General features: G+C 64.4%; 1 long non-coding RNA gene and 2 other non-coding genes across 3 annotated transcripts; all 3 read right to left on the reverse strand.

Annotated features, from left to right (window-relative positions):
* Positions 1-392: 392 nt before the first annotated feature.
* Positions 393-2946, reverse strand: LOC122917132. Its single transcript, XR_006386355.1, has 3 exons — positions 2860-2946; positions 1954-2019; positions 393-1303 (listed from the first exon to the last, which is right to left on the reverse strand). It is a non-coding gene; the product is annotated as an uncharacterized LOC122917132 (long non-coding RNA).
* LOC122917918 lies at positions 1761-1896 on the reverse strand. The gene has a single exon (XR_006386531.1). It is a non-coding gene; the product is annotated as a small nucleolar RNA SNORA43 (small nucleolar RNA).
* Positions 2524-2652, reverse strand: LOC122917920. Its single transcript, XR_006386533.1, has one exon. It is a non-coding gene; the product is annotated as a small nucleolar RNA SNORA17 (small nucleolar RNA).
* Positions 2947-11279: the final 8333 nt, after the last annotated feature.

Below are 11279 nucleotides of genomic sequence, written 5' to 3' on the forward strand. Positions count from 1 at the left end.
GTTACCAGGAACGGGCTGCTCCCGTTCCAGATGCTCTCTGGCAGTGCTGGCTGCGCAGGACTTCAACAGACGTCCGGGAACCACTAGATGAGAAACCCACCACCATCTCCCTGTCCCGCCCCAAGGGGGCAGTGCAGGCGGCTCCCTCTGCCTCCGTTCTGAGAAGTGGCAGACCCCAGGAGGCTCAGGGAGCTGGGGGAAGGGCTGTGCCCCATCCTGGGTCGTGGTGGGCCAGAGAGCCTACTCCTTAAGTCCTTGGGGGCCGCTGACCTTTGCAGGCTTAGCGAGGGATTACAACGCCTGGAAAGGCGATGCGGGGACCCAGGTGGACACCGTGCAGCTCCCCACCATCCTCCTGCTTGGGCCCCAGCTAATCACACTGTGAGGAAAAGCCAAGTGTTAAGATGGTTTATTTAAGACCAATTTGTTCTCAAGTTTTGCCAAAAAAGAAACACTTTTACTGAAAAACATATTTCAAAATTTCAACTGTAATACCTGTCTTGTTAGTATTAATTCCTAAACCTCATCCTACTTATGTTAAATAATAGCTTTCTTCCCCACCTAGATTTTTCTCCCCTGCGGGGTGGGCAGTGGATAATCCAAATACGGCACAAAAAGCAGTTTCGAACCGGGACGCCAGGGGCATCGGTCGAGGGTCCGACTACATTTTAGCTCTGGCCGCGAGGTCAGGCTCCCGGCTGAGTGCGGACTCTGCTTCAGACTCTCCCTGCTCTTCCTCCCAGCCCCTGCCCCAGGCTTGTGCTCTAAAATAAGTCCGTCTTAAAGGGAAAAAAAAATTAGAATCACGGGCTCTGGCAGTTAGAAAACTCTGCAGAGACTTTCGTCCCCCTGAACACAATGGCTGGGGGTTAAGAATCAGGACACGAGGGTGCAGGGGAAGCCTGCTCACCCTTTGCTTGCTACACAAGGCACAGGCAGGGCTGCGTGGACAGGTCTGGGGCATCCAAACTGGGGTGCGCCCTGTCCTTGCCCAGGCCACAGCAGCGACGGGGGGGGGGGTGCCCCTGCAAACCACCCCTGGGCCCCACTTCTCTGCCTTCACCCGCCTGCACTCTCTGGAATCGGGAACAGTGTCCGCTGACACCTCCTGTGACAGCCCCGGCAGCTCCACCTGCTGCACAAACGTGATCGCTTCTGAACGCCCTGACATTCTGCAAACGTTTTAGAAAATAAATGCATAGTGTCTTACTTTTTTTTTTTTTTTTTTACCTTGAAATCGGTGAGCCTCTCCCCGAGCAGCCTGCCCACGTCTCGCCTGCTTGTACCCTGCTGAGCTCTCCCCCTGCAAGAAGGCACACACACGTGTCCCCCCACTGGGGTTCCCAAGACCATCCCCCCCCACCCTGGTTTATAGGGCTCAGTTGTGTCCCTCCCCCGCCCCAGCCTGACCAGACCTGCCTCCAGCACTGCCGGTCTCAAGGGTCCTTAAAGCAGGGGTGTCCATGGACACAGGGCCCAGAGCCCACGCAGGGAGCGATGGCAGACCCCAGGCCACTCGGAGCAGCTCTCGGCCAGGGACGCACGACTTCTGGAAAGCGCTCCAGAGGGACCATCTCAAGAAAGGAGACCGTCTCCTGGCCCATCCCACTGTCCGCAGCCGGCCGCCCGCTCATACCCAGCTTGGCTCACTGACGGACGGCTCAGAAAACCCACGCGTTTGGCGATCTGAGCTAGAAGCCCGACGCCAGGGGCGCCCGCCACGTGCCCGCGGAACCCACTGCCCCCACGGCGGCTCTGGGGCATGTCCGGCTACAAACCATTCTTAGCGCTCACGGTTCTGAGCACTGAGCGTAGAAATAGCCGCTTGCTCTTTGCCCCAACGTCCCAGGTGCAGCAGAGCAGCTGGACCCGGGGTGCCGGCAGGTCCAGCACCCGTGGGGCCGCCCTCCCCGCGCACCAGCCACCCACCTGGAGGCCGGCCCCGGCGCCTACCTGGTTCGGGATGCCGGCGAGCGGCTCCTCTGGCTCCCGTCCGTGGCCCGGGCATCGCCCTCCTTCCTGTGTTAAGGGACAAAAGTGTAACAAGTCGGCCATCCCCGTCACCGTTCACCCGGCCAGGCCGCAACGGGAACGAACCGCCGTGTGGCATCCGTCCTTCTGTCCACCGCTAGGGTTTCAGAGCAGAGAAGGCTGCAGGGACAGGGGAACCGTCACTCCTGCTGTCGCCTGTCAGGGCCCCCACGGGCAGCCCGCAGTGCAGGTCGGGACACGACAGCAGCCTGTACTGGTAGCACCCAGTCCGCGAGCCCGGGAGACGCCGCGTGGCCAGGGGCCTTCCGCAGCCTCTCCCAGAGCGCACCGCCCTGGAGCTCCAGAAGTCTCCCGCCTGGAGAGCGGGGGTCCCCGGCGGGCCGCCCGTGCCCCGCACCGTTGCAGGGTCCAGGGTCACCGCCTACGTCAGGCCGCAGACCGTGACCTCTTGTGAGTGCTGGGGCCGCAGGAGGGGGCGCTCGGACCGTGAGCGCGACCGCCCCCCAGGGCCAGGCGCCCGGCGCGCGCTCGGCTGTCGGGCCGCGAACCACGGCGACGCCCCACCTGGGACGCCACGTAGACAAGCCCCGCTCCTCTCTGCCACCGATGACACAGATGGGACACGGCGACAGCCACACCTGCAACGCCTCTGGGGGCAGCGTGCCGTCCCCGGCCCCGCGAATCACGGCCGCCCGCCCCGACCGACGACCCCGAGGCCGCGGCACCGGGGGGCCGAGCGCTTCCCGCCGCCGCCCGCCGGGGTCGCGGCGCCGCGGTCCGCCCGCAGCCAGCCCGGGGCCAGGCATCGGGCACCCGCGCTCCCCACACCTCCCGTCGGGCCCCGCCCGGCCCGGCCAACCCCGTTACCTGGCCGCTGCTTGACCGCCGCGGAACCGACGGCCCCCGGACGAGCCGCCACCCGAGGCCCACGGGCCACCGCCTCCAACACCGGCCGGCAGCCGCCGCGGGGAAAGGACGGCAGAGCGTGCGCCGCGCCTTTTATAGGCCGTACGGCGCCCTGCGAGGGTCACACCGCGCCGCCGCTCGCCGCCCGCCGCCGCGCCCTCTAGCGGCCCCTCCCGGTCTTGCCGGCGCCGGGACTCGCGGGTCGCGTGGAGGGAGGAGGGCGGGGGCGGGGGCTGGGTGGGCGTTGGGGGCGCCCGGGGCCCCCCAGAGGCAGGCAGGACCCGCGGGCTGGAATTCCCACTGTCCTGCAGCTCGGTCCGGGGCGGGCGGCCATCCCCGTTCCTCCGGGACGGTGGGACCCCGACGACGGCGGAGGCCCCAGGGCCGGGTCCTGGTGGTGGCGGGACAGCGCCACGCCCGTCCGCGCGTGAAGGGGCCCCCGACGTGCCCGTCTGCACCCGCGAGCGGCTCCGCGGCTGCTGCCACCCCTGTTCCCTGCAGAAGGGCGTGGGGCTCTCGGGGCCTTGCCCGTGCCCCTCCCCGCGAGCCCCCACGAGGCCCCGCGAGCCCCTGCGGGACCGCTGCATCACCCGCTCCGATGCGTCTCCCACTGGCGGGGGAGGGCAGCGGGGGCAGGTGTGGTGCTGTCCCCTTGCAAGTGCAGGGCAGACAGAAGGAGCAGCAGGGCCCCGGCTTCCAGGGGCCAGGCTGGGCTGGTGTCACCCTGGCCGCGCGCTTGACGGCTACACCGGGTCCTGGAAGCAGCTGGTCTCGCTGCTGAGCCCGTGATGATGGCAGGACGGAGGGAGCCACGTTCTCCCGGCCGTTCTTGTCCCAGCTGGAGCCAGGCAGTGGTAGGGCACCGCCTTTGTGAACAGCTTCTGGGGGTCAGGGGGCACGACTCTCAGCTCGGCCACACTCCGGCCCAGGATCCCAGGTCCCCTAGTCCCAGGCAGGGTCCCCAGTGAGAGCTGAGCTCAGGACCTGAGGACGTGGCCTGAGCCAATGAGGACTCTTACCCACAGAGAACGCTCAGCACAGGACGGCCGGGGCCCACAATGGAGGTAGCAGAAGGAGCGTCTCAGTCCGAAAAGACATCTTCCCCCCCACCCTCCCCAGCACTCTCTCCATGCCCTGTGCATGTCCTGTGGCCACATACCAGAAGCTCCGAATTGGTCTCCCAGGGATTCGGGTGCCCATTGGCGCCCTAATGAGGTGGCAGCAGGCCCTCCTGGGCAGATGGGGGAGGCCAACCTTGGAGCCAGGCCCCACCCAGCTGTGTATCTATCTGTCCGGCTTCCTGGAATGCGCCCACCCGCAGTGCAGAAGCCTGGGGCCTGTCCTCTCTCCACAGTCCCCGCGGTAACCTAGCCCCCCACCCCCCGCCCCGAGAAGACCCTCCCCCAGGTCTCCCGGTTTGTAATGGCGGAACTGGGGTTTGGGACAGGAATGGCAGAGCTGCGCAGCAGAGGCCAGAGGGAGGCTCCCCTGCTGTGTGTGCCAAGGCAAGCCAGGCACGGCCTCCGGGGGTCCACAGGTCTGCTGCAGGCTAGGAGGGAGCCCCAGGCCATGAGGCTCGTCCTCCTCACTCTGCTCCCTGCAGCCACAGGCAAACAGTCCTGACCATTGTGGGACCTGCTTTCAGAACGGGCAGTGCCAGCCCCTGGATGCAGATGGTGGGTCCCAAGCATTACAGCAGATGACCCCAGGGTCTGCCTCTCGGCACAGAGAGACCCGCACCCACCTCCCTGCTCCAGACCATTCTCTCCACCCTGTGCACCGGGACCCTGGACGCCATCCTCGATAGGCATTAGTACTGGTCCCTACTCTCCCCACCGTCGCTGTGCTGAGTACTCTGGACACTGCAGCTGTGAGAAACCTGTGCCAGAGTTTCCGGGCTGAGTCCCAGGCCGAGAACTGCTCGACGATGGTGCCCCTGTGGCCGGGGAAGGGTGCGGCTCCCTGTTCTCCCAGGCAGGGGTGCCCATCACCCTTCTCTCCAAGGGGACCCCCATGTCCTCAGGCACCTGAGGGCCACCCAGCCCAGGAGTTCACCTCCTCTAGCAGAGGACAGATGGGACTTCTTTCTCTGGCCAGAAATATGAACCCTGATCCAAGGAAAGGAGAGCTCTCCTGGGACTCCTGGCCCAGCCAGGCAGCCATGGCCACTGTGTATGCAACGGAGCGGAGCGACTGGGCCTTGGAGGGAATGAGTGCCTCAAACAAGCCTTGCTTCTTGGGGAGCAATGATGTGTGCAGAAGGCGGAAGGGCCTTAGAGGAGCCTTCTAAGCCACACCACAGTGTCTCCGTTGGTCCTGAAAACAGCAGGAAGAGAGCTGAGTCTCTGAAGACAGAGACTCCAGGGGGATTCCCATCCAGGGAAAGGGGGCCCACTGGAGAGCACTGAAGCTGCCAGTCTTGCCGGCCACAGGCCATTGGCACAGGAACACCTGCGGCACTTCCTTAGCACATTACCCTGTCCATGTGTCGACAATGATTGGCCCACTCAGTTCTGGTGCACTTCCAGAGTCAGACTAGAAACCTTCCAGGGGCTGCTCATGGGTCAGAGGACCCCATGCCTAGAGAAGCAGAGGATGTCCCTCTTCCTCCAGAGCTGGGGGGAAGGATATGAAGCTGCCGCTCATATCATCTGGTATAAGGAGGAAGTCAGGGAAGGGGTCTCCAGGAAGTGGTGACCTCACTTCCCTGACCACAGAGCCCAACAGAATTGGAACCCCCATCACCAGGCACCCACATTCCAGGGACGCCTCCCTGCGCAGCTCATTGCTTTGGACATCGTCCAACCAACAACATGTTCGCACGTTGCATCCCCAACGCGGGACACTGGAGGCAGAGGACTGCGCGCCCGGCAAACACTTCCCCTCGCTCGGGAGGTCGTTTCAGGGCTGCCCGACGCCTCTGGCCATTCGGCCGAAAGCAGAGAAAGGTGACCCCGGGAGGCCAGAGCCCGTCACACAGCCCCACACGCTCTCATCGACGGGCACAGCCCCGGGTCCCCTATCCCCCTGTGTTTGTGTGTGTGTGCATGCATGTGCGAATGTGTGCCAGTGTGTGTGTGTGGGGGGACGTGGGTGTGCATGCATGTGTGTGGAAGGAGGACTCACATGGGGTGGGGCCTTCCTGAGCAGGAGCAGGTGGATGAGGGGTCAGATGCCTGGTGGGCAGGTTTCCTTCAAGGTCAAGGCTGGCTGGGTGGGATGGGGTGTGAGGGATGCGAGCTCCTGGCCAGGGTTGATCCCGAGAGCCCTGCAGGTGTGGGTCCCGGTCCTGGGTGCAGGGCTGTGCACACACAGGTCTGTGTCTGATGTGGGAGCAGCCGGGGGAATGGGCAGGAGCACAGTGGGGTCGGCCGGGCAGGGCTGTGACGCATCTGGGCCGGCGACCGGTCCCTGTCTTTGCAGAAGGCCACGGATGAGGAGGAGAGGCAGGTGGACATGACCTCCTCTCTGACCCAGGAGTCTGCAGTCCCAGGAAAGGCTTCCGAACCTCCCAGGCCACCTGCGGAAGCCGAGCCCAAGGGTGAGAAGGCCGGGGCTGGGTGCCTGGGGGTGTGTGGGGATGGGTCGGTGCTGGGCCCCACAGGGACGAGCCCCACAGGCTGGTGTGGGGCCAGGAGCAGGGACTGGGCTCAGAGTACCCAGCGGGTGCACCGCGCTCGGGGAGCCGTCCCGCTGAGCCTTCCTTCCGGGCTGCGGCTTCTCTAGGAGGCCCCGGGCTGGGTCCCGTCTGTGCCAAGGCATATGCAGAGGCAGGCAGGCGGGTGACCTTCTCTCCTCTCACAGCTGCTCCATCCAAGGAGCTTGGGCCGGCCCTGACATCAGCAGGAGCTGGGCACTGGGGGACGGTGCCTGCCGCCACCTCAGCCGGGGACCAGCAGCCGGCAGGTGACCAGGAACCGGGCCACGGGGAGCCTGACGTTGCCCAGGAAGAGCTGGTGCCTGCTCCCGCCCCAGGCCCTGCTCCTGCTCCAGCTCCTCTCCTGATCTTGCACCTTCCCCTGCCCCTGCCTGAGCCCCTCCTCCTGCCACAGGCCCAGCCCCTGCCCTGGATCCTGCCCCAGCCATCGCCAGGGCACCTGACCCAGCTCCAAACCCTGCCGCTGCCCCTGCCCCTTCCGCTGCCCCCACCTGGGCCCTTGATCCTGCCCCAGACCCAGTTCCTACCCTGGATCCTGCCCCTGCCCCTGCCCTTTCCCCTGAGCCTGAGGGCCCTTGCCGCTTGCCCTGCCCCTGCCTGGGTCCCTGTTCCTGCCCCAGACCCAGCTCCTGCCCCTTCCCCAACCCCTGCCAGGACCACTGCCCCTTCCCCTGCCCCTGCCTCTGCCCTTGTTCCTGCCCCACACCCAGTTCCTACCCTGGATCCTGCCCCTGCCCCTGCCCCTTCCCCTGCCATTGCCTTTGCCCCTATTCCTGCCCCCACCCATGTCCTGCCCCTCTTCCTGCCCCTGCCTCTTCCCCTGCCAGGACCACTGCCCCTTCCCATGTCCCTCCCTGGGCCCCTGTTCCTGCCCCAGACCCAGGTCCTGCCCCTGCTCCTGCCCCTTCTCCTGCTCCTGCCTGGGTCCCTCTTCCTGCTCCACACCCAGCCCCTGCCCCTTCCCCTGCCTCTGCAGGACCACTGCCCCTCCCTTGACCTCTTGCAGGGCCACTGGCTCCTCCCCTGCCTCTGCCTGTTCCCGCCCCACACCCAGCTCCTGCCCTTGTTCCTGCCCTTTCCCTTGCCCCTGCCTGCATCCCTCTTCCCGTCCCTGACCCAGCTCCAGCCCTGCGTCCTGCACCGGCTGCTCCTGCTGACCCTGTCCCTCCCCTGGCTCCCGCTCCTGCCCCTGTCCCTGCTCTTGCATCTGGCCGTGCTCCTGGCCCGGCCCCTGGCCCAACCCCTGCCCCTACACCTCCTCCTACGGGGCTCCCAGAGCCCCCTCCACAGCCCCCTGCTCTGCGGGGAGAGCTCTCTGGATGGTTCCCCTCAGTTCCATGCCCAACCCCGACGCCCTGCCTGCCACCGTGTTTCATCCCCTCCCCCTGTGTTCTTTCCCTCTGGTGCAGTGTCACTGTCATTGTCGCTTTCCATGTCCTCTACGCTATTATCTCTTTTAAATAAAATGCGTCGTTTTTCGTGGATCTCGTGCTGAGCACTCAGTCCATCCCCGGCGCCCTCACCCCACAGCCCAGAACGTCGCTGGGGAACATCTCCTTCCCCAAAGGGGACCCTGAGCCCAAGCCCTCCCTGCCCATGGCTGTCCCAGCCCGGTCCCTCGCCACGCCTCAGCTGCTTTCTCTCTCGATTCCTTCACCTGTTCTGGATGTTGCTGGGAGGGGAATCACCCAGCAGCTGCCCTGGTGTCTGCCCACCTCTTTTCAAAGGGAACCGGGTTTTGTCCTGGGTGTCTTGGACATAGAACTTCCCTTCTGCCACACCGAAACCCCGGATGGATTCCAGAGGAGACGGGATCGTGGAGGCCCCCTGAGTGGATAGGGGCCCAATGTCGGGGCCGAGACCCCTGTTCCAGCGCGGCTCCCCCTCAGACTGGCAGGTGTCTGGCCTGGGGACCAGCAGCCCTAGCGAGTATGGGAGGACACAGAGGTCCAGTGCTGGTCCCCTGGAGAGAAGGGGGACGGGCACCCCTGTCTGGGACAACGGTGGGCAGCGCCCTTCCCAGGCCGCAGGGGCACCCAGCACCCAGCAGTGCTCGACCTGGGACTCAGCCTGGAAACTGGCCCGTTTTTTCTCCGATGTATGGTCAGGAGTGCTCAGCCCAGCGGTGGTGGGGACAGCAGGGAACAGAACAGCGCTAATGCCCGAGGAGAAGGACGCAATCCACTGCCACCTCTGGAACACAGCTGCCCCCACCACCACATTCTTTCTTTCTGGGAGCCACACCCTTAAGGACAGCCTCTGGCCGCAAGGTCCTCCATCTGCCCTGGTGACAGGTGGTGACACACACCTGTCCGCTCATATCCTCCTCCCGGGGCTCTGAGAACAGGTGTCACCAGACACGGGCTTGTGGCGATGGACTGTGTCTGCTGGTGCCCAAGACGTCCATCTGTCCCCAGGTCCCTGGAATAAACCACTTGTTGTCCACAGAACTGGTGTCCTTTCCTTCAGTCCCTTGGCTCCTTCGGCCTTTGGGGCTGATTGTCCTCGCACCCTTTTCTGGGTGCAAGTGTGCGCGTGTGCAGCCGTGCATGTGCGGCGGGCCAGGTGGCAGAGCGCGGGCTCTTCTTGGAACCTGCTTTCCCCTGCCCTGCACAAGGCCCCTCCATCCCGCTCCTCCCTGGCTTTTCTGTGTCCACGTGAGAATCCGCCCGGAGCCCAGGCTGGGTCTGGACGGGGCCGTCCTGCCGTTTTGCCTGCGTCATGGCAATGCAGGGAGCACCCGTGCCCCCACTCCCTGTTACTTAGGACAGGCCTGCCGCCTGAGGAGTCCCCGCTCAAGGGAAGCGCCGGTGAGCTGCTGGCCGCAATGTCCCCGCCTGCGGTCTCCTGGTGCACTCTGAGCCCTGTTGGGGGAAAGCAGGGGTGCCGAGACCTGCCGCCTCAGGGAGGGTTGAGGAGGTAGAGGAGCTGGGATGCGGGCTCTGAAGGTGCTGGAGGTAGCCCGCCTCCAACCGGGCCCCGCCCCTGCTCGGCCCCGCCCCTCCTGCTGGGTCACTGGGGGAGCTGAGCATTCCACGCTGCCTGGCCGGATGGAGGCCGAAGGGATGGAGGCTCCCGCCTGCTGTCCGCTCGCCCAGCGGCAGCCCCTTCCCTCTGGCCAGGAGCACATCCAGGGCAGCTCAGCGGGTCGCAGCAGCCGGTCCGAACGCGCTCCATCGGGGCCACGGCAGGACCCTCCTGAGTTGTGAGCGCGCGGGGCTCGACCCCGGCCGAGGGAGAAAGCCAGAATCTGGACCAGCCCCGGGCAGTCCGGCCTCGGGCCTCCCCGGGGAAAGCCCGTTATCACGTAGGGTCCGGGTTGCAGGTTGGAACAGGGATCCCCCGCAGACGGTCTGGGACTGGGACTCGCAGGGCTGCTGGAACGGTCCCACGGGGGCGCGGGGAACAGAACCCACCACCCCTCCCTGCTAACTCGCCGGACAGCCCCCCACCCCGTCCTGTAGCTTCCCAGTGCGTCATCTTGTCTCTGACCTTCGTGAAGTGGAATCAGACAGCATCTGCTGCCAGGCCCCTGTCCTTGTGATCCCCGGAGTCCTCCCTCCCCTCCCGGGCTGCCTGGCTGAGAGCGATGCGCACAGTATCCCCTCTCCCAGCGCCCCTGTGTTTACCCCCGCCCCGGCTGAGCCACGCTGGCTTGTTTCCTGGGTGCGGACGGCAGCAGGACACCGCGCTGAGCCCTTCCCGCATGCAGGTGCCCGGTGGTGTTGGGCGTGCACCTGCGTGTGCAAGGGGGTGGGGGGATCATGGAGTCAGCGTGTGTCCGTCTTGGGAGATCCAACCGAGGAGACTCCCAGGTTCACACTCACAGCTGGGTGTGAGTTCCCGTGGGTCCACGCCGTCTCCGACACCAGGTGTGCTCAGGGTGTGCGTTTTAGCAGCGTGGTCTGTGCGTGGTGGGGTCTCCCGGGGATGCCATTGGCAAGTTCCTGGGAAGGACTGACCTTTTCATGCACTTCTTCCCAGTTTGCTCTCTTTCCTGGAAGTTGCCTCATCAAATCTCATGGCCATGTTTTCTGGCGGGTCGTCTGTATTTTGATCAAGTTATGGTAGGCGCGTGTCCTAGATACGAGTCCTTTGTCCAATAAACGGCCGGCACGTGCTCATCCCGCTCTGCCTGTTTTACTCTCTGAAAGGTGTCTTCTGATAAAAAGTCATCCGTTTAAGTAATTCCCAATGAATCCATGTTTCTTTTTGTTTGGTACACTCCACACAGTAATAAATCTTCGCTGGGCCCAAGATCTTGGAAATTATTCCCCAGGGCACCTTTTAGAAAGATTATTGTCTGAAACTTCCGCACTTATTTTTTTTTTTTAAAGATTTTATTTATTTATTTGACAGAGAGAGATCACAAGTAGGCAGAGAGGCAGGCAGAGAGAGAGAGAGGAGGAAGCAGGCTCCCCGCCGAGCAGAGAGCCCGATGCGGGACTCGATCCCAGGACCCTGAGATCACGACCCGAGCCGAAGGCAGCGGCCCAACCCACTGAGCCACCCAGGCGCCCCCAACTTATGATCAAGATCCTCCTGGCGTTGATTCGTTCACGGCCGAGGTAAGTGTGAAGAGGGTTTTTTTCCCAGATGGAAGCAGTGCACCCTGGACCACTTCAGTGGAGGTCCCCTCCGCCGCTGCTCTGCAGAACCTTCTAGCTGTGAGTGCGTGTGCATCGGCTCTCATCTTAAGGGAGTCTTACGGGGGCCGCTGGGT

The sequence above is a fragment of the Neovison vison genome, chromosome 9, assembly GCF_020171115.1.
Source record: "Neovison vison isolate M4711 chromosome 9, ASM_NN_V1, whole genome shotgun sequence".
Classification (NCBI taxonomy): domain Eukaryota; kingdom Metazoa; phylum Chordata; class Mammalia; order Carnivora; family Mustelidae; genus Neogale; species Neogale vison.